Source organism: Sinocyclocheilus grahami, unplaced genomic scaffold (genome assembly GCF_001515645.1).
Source record: "Sinocyclocheilus grahami isolate Dianchi unplaced genomic scaffold, SAMN03320097.WGS_v1.1 scaffold107.1, whole genome shotgun sequence".
Taxonomy (NCBI): Eukaryota; Metazoa; Chordata; class Actinopteri; order Cypriniformes; family Cyprinidae; genus Sinocyclocheilus; species Sinocyclocheilus grahami.
Window position 1 is genome coordinate 625,254 of NW_015505286.1, and position 7,102 is coordinate 632,355.

Sequence of the window (7,102 nt, forward strand, 5' to 3'; positions counted from 1 at the left end):
CCTGCCTGTCCTGTTCCGGCCAAGGAGGCCATCTATGAACTTTCTGCCTGTCCTGTTCCGGCCAAGGAGGCCGTCTATGAACTTCCTGCCTGTCCTGTTCCAGCCAAGGAGGCCGTCTATGAACTTTCTGCCTGTCATGTTCCGCCTATGAACTCTCTGGCTATCCTGTCACAGCTATAGAGGTCGTTCGCGAACTCCCTGTTCGTCCTGTCACAAGATAGCTACACTACAGAGCCCTCATTCAAAATAGCAATGATATGCAAGTGCTATAACAAGTCTCAGTTAGCTTAATGCAGTACATGATGCAAGATTTTTTTTATAATCATATAATAAATAAAAAGAAAACAGATAAAATAGAAAAAGAATAGAGCAAGCTAGTGTTAGAGGCCTTTTTTTGCTTTAGTTAATTGTATATTAAATAAAAAGAAAACAAATAGATATATTACAAAAAGATTAGAGAAGCAAGTGTTAGTTTTTTTTTTAATGAAAACAAGCAGTTAGTAAATAAATAGAGTGCAAGTCTAAAAGGGGCAAGTTAAAAAAAAAAATAAAGAATAGAATTAGAATAGAGAGTGCTAGAGTTAGAGGGTCAAATAAAGATGGAAGAGATGTGTTTTTAGCTGATTCTTCAAGATGGCTAAGGACTCAGCTGCTCGGACTGAGTAGGGCAGGTCATTCCACCAGGAGGGAACATTTAATTTAAAAGTCTGTGAAAGTGATTTTGTGCCTCTTTGAGATGGCACAATAATGCATTGTTCACTTGCAGAACGCAAGCTTCTAGAGGGCACTTTACCTAAATTCATTAGGTAAAGGGGTGCAGAGCCAGTGGTGGTTTTGTAGGCAAACATTAATGCCTTGAATTTTATGCGAGCAGCTATTGGTAGCCAGTGCAAATTGATAAACAGAGGTGTGATGTGCATTCTTTTCGGCTCGTTAAAAATTAATCTTGCTGCCGAATTCTGGATTCATTGTAAAGGTTTGATAGAACTGGCTGGAAGACCTGCCAAGAGAGCAGTGTAATAGTCCAGCCTGGACAGAACAAGAGCTTGAACAAGGAGCATGTTTTCGAAAGAATGGGCAAATCTGAAGGACCGGGCAGTTTTAGCAATGTGGTCTGAGAAAGTCAGCTGATCATCAATCATAACTCCAAGGTTTCCTGGCCTTTTTTTGAAGGAGTTATGGTTGATGTGCCTAACTGGATGGTGAAATTGTGATGAAACGATAGGTTTGATGGAACCACAAGCATTTCTGTCTTGGCAAGGTTCAGTTGAAGGTGATGGTCCTTCATCCAGCAAGAAATGTCTGTTAGACAAGCTGAGATGCGAGCAGCTATCGTCGGATCATCAGGATGGAATGAAAGGTAGAGTTGAGTGTCATCAGCATAGCAATGATATGAAAAGCCATGTTTCTGAATGACAGAACCTAGTGATGCCATGTAGACAGAGAAGAGAAGTGGTCCAAGAACTGAACCCTGAGGTACCCCAGTAGTTAGATGTTGTGACTTGGACACCTCACCTCTCCTCACCTATCTTGAAGGACCTTTCTGAGAGATAAGACTCAAACCACTGGAGTGTGGTTCCTGAGATGCCCTTTGCCAATAGGGTTGACAGGAGGATCTGGTGGTTAACCATGTCAAAAGCAGCGGACAGATCCAGCAAGATAAGTATTGAAGATTTGGAATCCGCTCTTGCCAGTTTTAGGGCTTCAACAACTGTGAGCATGGCAGTCTCGGTTGAATGTCCACTTCTGAAACCAGACTGGTTGCTGTCGAGGAAGTTGTTCTGTGTGAGAAAGGCAGAGATTTAGTTGAACACAGCTCGTTCAAGTGTTTTTGCAATGAATGGAAGAAGGGAAACCAGTCTGTAGTTCTCTAAAAGGGATGGGTTAAGGGTGGGTTTCTTAAGTAGTGGGGTTATATGAGCCTGTCTAAATGCTGAGGGAAAAACACCAGTGTGAAGGGATGTGTTAATGATGTGAGTGAGTGCAGGTATAACTGAAGGAGAAATGGCTTGAAGGAGATGAAATGGAATAGGATCAAGCGGACAAGTAGTAGGATGATTAGAAAGGATGAGTTTGGAGACTTCTGCCTCAGAGAGTGAAGAGAAGGATGTGAACGAGTGTATGTTTGCTGGTAAGACGTGCTTTACAGATTGTGGTGTGGAAAATTGTGGTAAATATAAAAAATAATAGTAGTAAATGTCTCACAAGTGTCGCGTATTGTCCCTCAAAATCACATCTACTGTCCCGCAACAGATCTATTGCCAGGTGGTCACCCTACTGGTAGGCAAACTGATATTGATCTAGATCAGCTGGTGTGGAGTCTTTGATATGAGTGATTACAAGTCGTTCAAAACATTTTGCAATAACAGGAGTGAGAGCAATCGGTCGATAGTCATTAAGACATGTTATCATGTTTTTTTTTGGAACAGGCATGATAGTTGTGGATTTCAGGCACGTGGTAACTATACATAAGGAGAGGGAGAGGTTAAAAATGTATGTAAACACCTCTGCCAGTTGGTCAGTGCAGGCCTGTAGCACACGTCCTTGCACACCATCAGGACCAGCTGCTTTCCTTATGTTGATGTTGTTAAGTGCCTGCCATACCTCATGTGTATGTAGGACAAGGGGCTGTGAATTTCCTGTCAGATTGAAGTGAACTGGAAATTGATTATTGTCTTTTTTCAAACTGAGCAAAGAAGCTGTTAAGTTCCTCTGCAAGGTAAGCATTATTATTGGATTTAATATGTTGTATGTCATTCTTATTATTATAATCCATGATTGATCAGATGCCTTGCCACATTCACCATGGATTGGAATTATTGCCGAAATCCTCATCAATCCTCTGTTTAAACTTTAATTTTGCAGACCTGATGCCTCTCTTAAAACTAGCTCTGGCATCTCTGTAAGCAGAGATATCTCCTGATGTAAAGGCTATGTCCCTTGCCCTGATCAACTGTTTGACTTCATTGTCCATCCATGGTTTCTCATTTGGGTATGCTCTAATCTTTTTATTAACAGTGACACTATCCACACAATAACTAATATATGACAACACAGATGAAGTAAATGTCTCTAGATCTGACTGATGGGAGAATATGTTCCAATCTGTGTGTTTGAAGCAGTCCTGTAGTTGGTTAATGGCAACTGCAGGCCAAACTTGAACAATCTTGCAAGCTGGCTTAGCACTGTTAACAAGGGCTTTGTATGCAGGAACGAGAAACAAAGAGAGATGATCTGAGTGCCCAAGATGGGGATGTGGTGTAATTTCAATATTATTTGAAATTAATATTTGTATTTTAAGGGGATTTTAATAAAAAAATGAAATAATACTTGCGTGTGTCTATTTTGCACTCATCATGTTTTAAAATTTAACCCTTCATTGCTGTATTTTTTTTCCCGGCATCATTTATACCCCAAAAACGTGTAAATACAAAGTTCTGTAATAAAACGCTCTAGATAGCGCAGACTGATAGTTCCTTAAATCAATCTGCAAGTAATCACATCGTTATCTACACGGTGCTGCTGATTGGTTTCAGTTGCATCAGCAGCCAATGAGCTTGCTGCTCAACATTCAAATACTTGGCCAGTGTTTTGCTGTAGCCTGCAATGTGATATCTATTTGTTAATGACACATTTCTAGACTACCGTTAAGCCATTCAGCATGGTATTCCAGGCACACGTAGATAGTAAAACATGCATTTTTGTTCATATAGGAAGTGCCACAAAAGTCACAATAAATGAAGTTTATTACCATTCCGAGCAGTTAAAATATCTTTTTTTAAAAAATCAAAAGATTTTTTTTGTCAAAAGTATCTGAGGAGCACCAGAGGAATGGATTTTTTTTAATTACAAGGAAATGGGTTTTTCAAGTGTATTTAAGCAAAGCCGCTGAGAATGCTTCATGTTAGGTTATCATGTGGCTTCCCAGAGCAGCCAATGAGCTTGCTGCTCAACATTCAAATACTTGGCCAGTGTTTTGCTGTAGCCTGCAATGTGATATCTATTTGTTAATGACACATTTCTAGACTACCGTTAAGCCATTCAGCATGGTATTCCAGGCACACGTAGATAGTAAAACATGCATTTTTGTTCATATAGCAAGTGCCACAAAAGTCACAATAAATGAAGTTTATTACCATTCCGAGCAGTTAAAATATCTTTTTTTAAAAAATCAAAAGATTTTTTTTGTCAAAAGTATCTGAGGAGCACCAGAGGAATGGATTTTTTTTAATTACAAGGAAATGGGTTTTTCAAGTGTATTTAAGCAAAACCGCTGAGAATGCTTCATGTTAGGTTATCATGTGGCTTCCCAGGCATGAATGAGTTTGCATGTCACCTACCGATTATGCCCATGCTGAGAGCAAACATCAGAGACACTCCAGTTGGGAATCCCACAAAATAATATCCCATAATGTTACAAAGAGCACCAAGCAGCTGCTTTCCAGCACCTCCGACAATTCCACCTGTAATGCCCTACAGATAGGGGAAAAAAAACATTATCAGAAATTGACAATATCTGAAGTGAATACCTGAAATAAAGATGGAAAGCACATTACAGACATCAGAATATCACCATACACTTTCATGATTTATGCTTGAAAAAGAAAAAAAACTATATACCAGTGAATCCCACAAAATAATATCCCATAATGTTACAAAGAGCACCAAGCAGCTGCTTTCCAGCACCTCCGACAATTCCACCTGTAATGCCCTACAGATAGGGGAAAAAAAACATTATCAGACATTGACAATATCTGAAGTGAATACCTGAAATAAAGATGGAAAGCACATTACAGACATCAGAATATCACAATACACTTTCATGATTTATGCTTGAAAAAGAAAAAAAACTATATACCAGTGGTACACTGTAAAAAATGAATTTAACGGTAAAAGACTGTAAAAATGCTACAGTAAAAACCTGTTAAATGGTTAACGGTAAATTCCCCTACTATATACGGTGAAAAACTGTATTGGAGGGTATCAGACCGAATCAGACGATTTAAGATTTGATAAAGAACAGTTGAAACACAAGGAGCCAAATTCCACAGAGGCCCAAGACACAGGATGTTCGTAAATCAGATCCTGGCGCCACAAGCCTGAACCAACTAGCAGCTTTGAGTAGCTCACATCATTTATACAAAAGAACACTTATTGACAATTCCAAGGAGATTGTCAATTTTGGGGGCAAATAATCAAGATTAATGATCAAAAAAGATGCACAGCGTGACCATCATATGGAAACCAGTGATAGCAATCACAAGCTCTTTGGATTGACTTCCCCCACCTCGAAGACCGAGAACAGACTGAAATTCCTTATGAGAGACCTCTTAACCTCTGGTCTTCACAGAACATGTCCTTATGTTCAGAGAATGGTACAAAAACTGCATTTCCATGTAAACATGCATCTAAATGACACTAAAAGGACTTGTGAGCAACTAATCATTTCTATGCATAACTCCATATCATGTATGTAACTCACACATCAGACTATCAGGTCTTAATCATTCATTGTGTATGTATTTTGAATAACTATTGAATAGTTTATAGGATCACATTCATGTTTAGTATTTGTGTGTTTGAATCTTCTTGCTTGAAACGTTTCTTCAAATCAATTCTTTGTCAAATGTATCATATTCTTGTTATAGAAATCATGTCCAAAATTATACTCTGCAAGAGCGGGAAAAACTCGGACCATGTGACTGATAAGATAACATTTGATTTATGAATTGAGAGGAGAAATATACAACACCCCTAGCAAAGACAGCGTCTAATTGGTCAAAACACCATTTGGGATGTGTCCAGAAGCCCAGTTTAAATACTCAGGACACCATCAAATCTCTCTCTTCTGCCTTTTTTTGCCTTTTTCTAGTCACCAGTCATCACCTTTTGCACTCTTTGAGCGTGCTCTAGCTTACACGCCAGCTCCTCCAAAACCATGAGGAGAAACGCTACTTAGTCTCGTCAAACTTTACTTCTATTTCTTTACTTTAGTTTATTTTACTTTCCATTGAGAGTTTTGTGTTTCGAGTTAAGTTTTGCCTAACGCCGCATCTCCGAGTCCGACCTCGAGTGCCGTCTAAAACTTTAACCAGACCACAGCTCCGCGTCGTCAGCCAACGCCCAACCACTGGCTTCCCAAGACTGAACTTCCAGCCAATCAGCGACCGCGGGAAACCCCCTGTTCTGCAAGGACCACAACAAAGGGAACCCCCGTACAGGCAACGCAACACAAGTACCTCCAGATCCTAGCTGAACTGATGCATTTAATCTGAATTTTAACCTCATTGAGGAACTCAATGCGAGGGTTAATTAAGTGATTGATAGCAGCATCATTAGCCGAGCACATGACTTGATCAATAACATAGGTCGATGCCGAGCACTGCCGTCCAGTTCTATTCTCTGTCTTTCGCGTGTTCCCTCTCGCCGTTATCATGCAAATGACCCAGCCACCTGAAAAGAGTACAAGAAAAGGTGTCCCATGGGGTCTCATTAGCCATTCAAAGTTAAGATGTGGGGCGGGTCGTGTTGTCATGTGTAGATGATTGGAGCGCAGCCCTTTGACAGCTGTGACAGGCATGTAGGTGGCCCCCAGCAAATCCGCCCCCTTTTTTCCCACTCTTGGCCCATCTGTCAAATCACCGCTGAGCACTTTGGGAAATGATATACAGGGCTGCTCCTCAATTAGACGTGTTAGGACAAGAGGGAAGTGTCATTTTGGTGACATGAATAACTTGAGCCCACAAAGGCCACTTACCGCCGGCAGATACTAAATGAATCTAGAGTGGAGCGAGTCACAGAAATATAAATTTAATCATCTCTCGGAAGGCACCTTGCACTTACATTTTGTTAAACCCAAAGCTTTATAGTGTCACCTCCGGGACAAAGAGGCAAACAGACAGGTTTACGTAAGTCGGGAAGTTTATTCAGAGGAACTTAGGAGGAGCTTCCAAAAGAAAAGAGAACTGAGGAATAAATGGAAGCAGAGAACACAGTCTTATCTGGGTTTGGCACTGAGGTCCTTCGGCCGCGAACTGAGGAATCCGAGGCGTGACAAGTAGATCGGGAGGCAAGGAACCCATAGAGAACAGCTTGTAACCTT

General features: G+C 40.5%; 1 pseudogene; it reads right to left on the reverse strand.

Moving 5' to 3' along the window:
- Nucleotides 1–7,102, reverse strand: part of LOC107588776 (multidrug and toxin extrusion protein 1-like) — a 37,528-nt pseudogene that overhangs the window by 11,040 nt on the left and 19,386 nt on the right.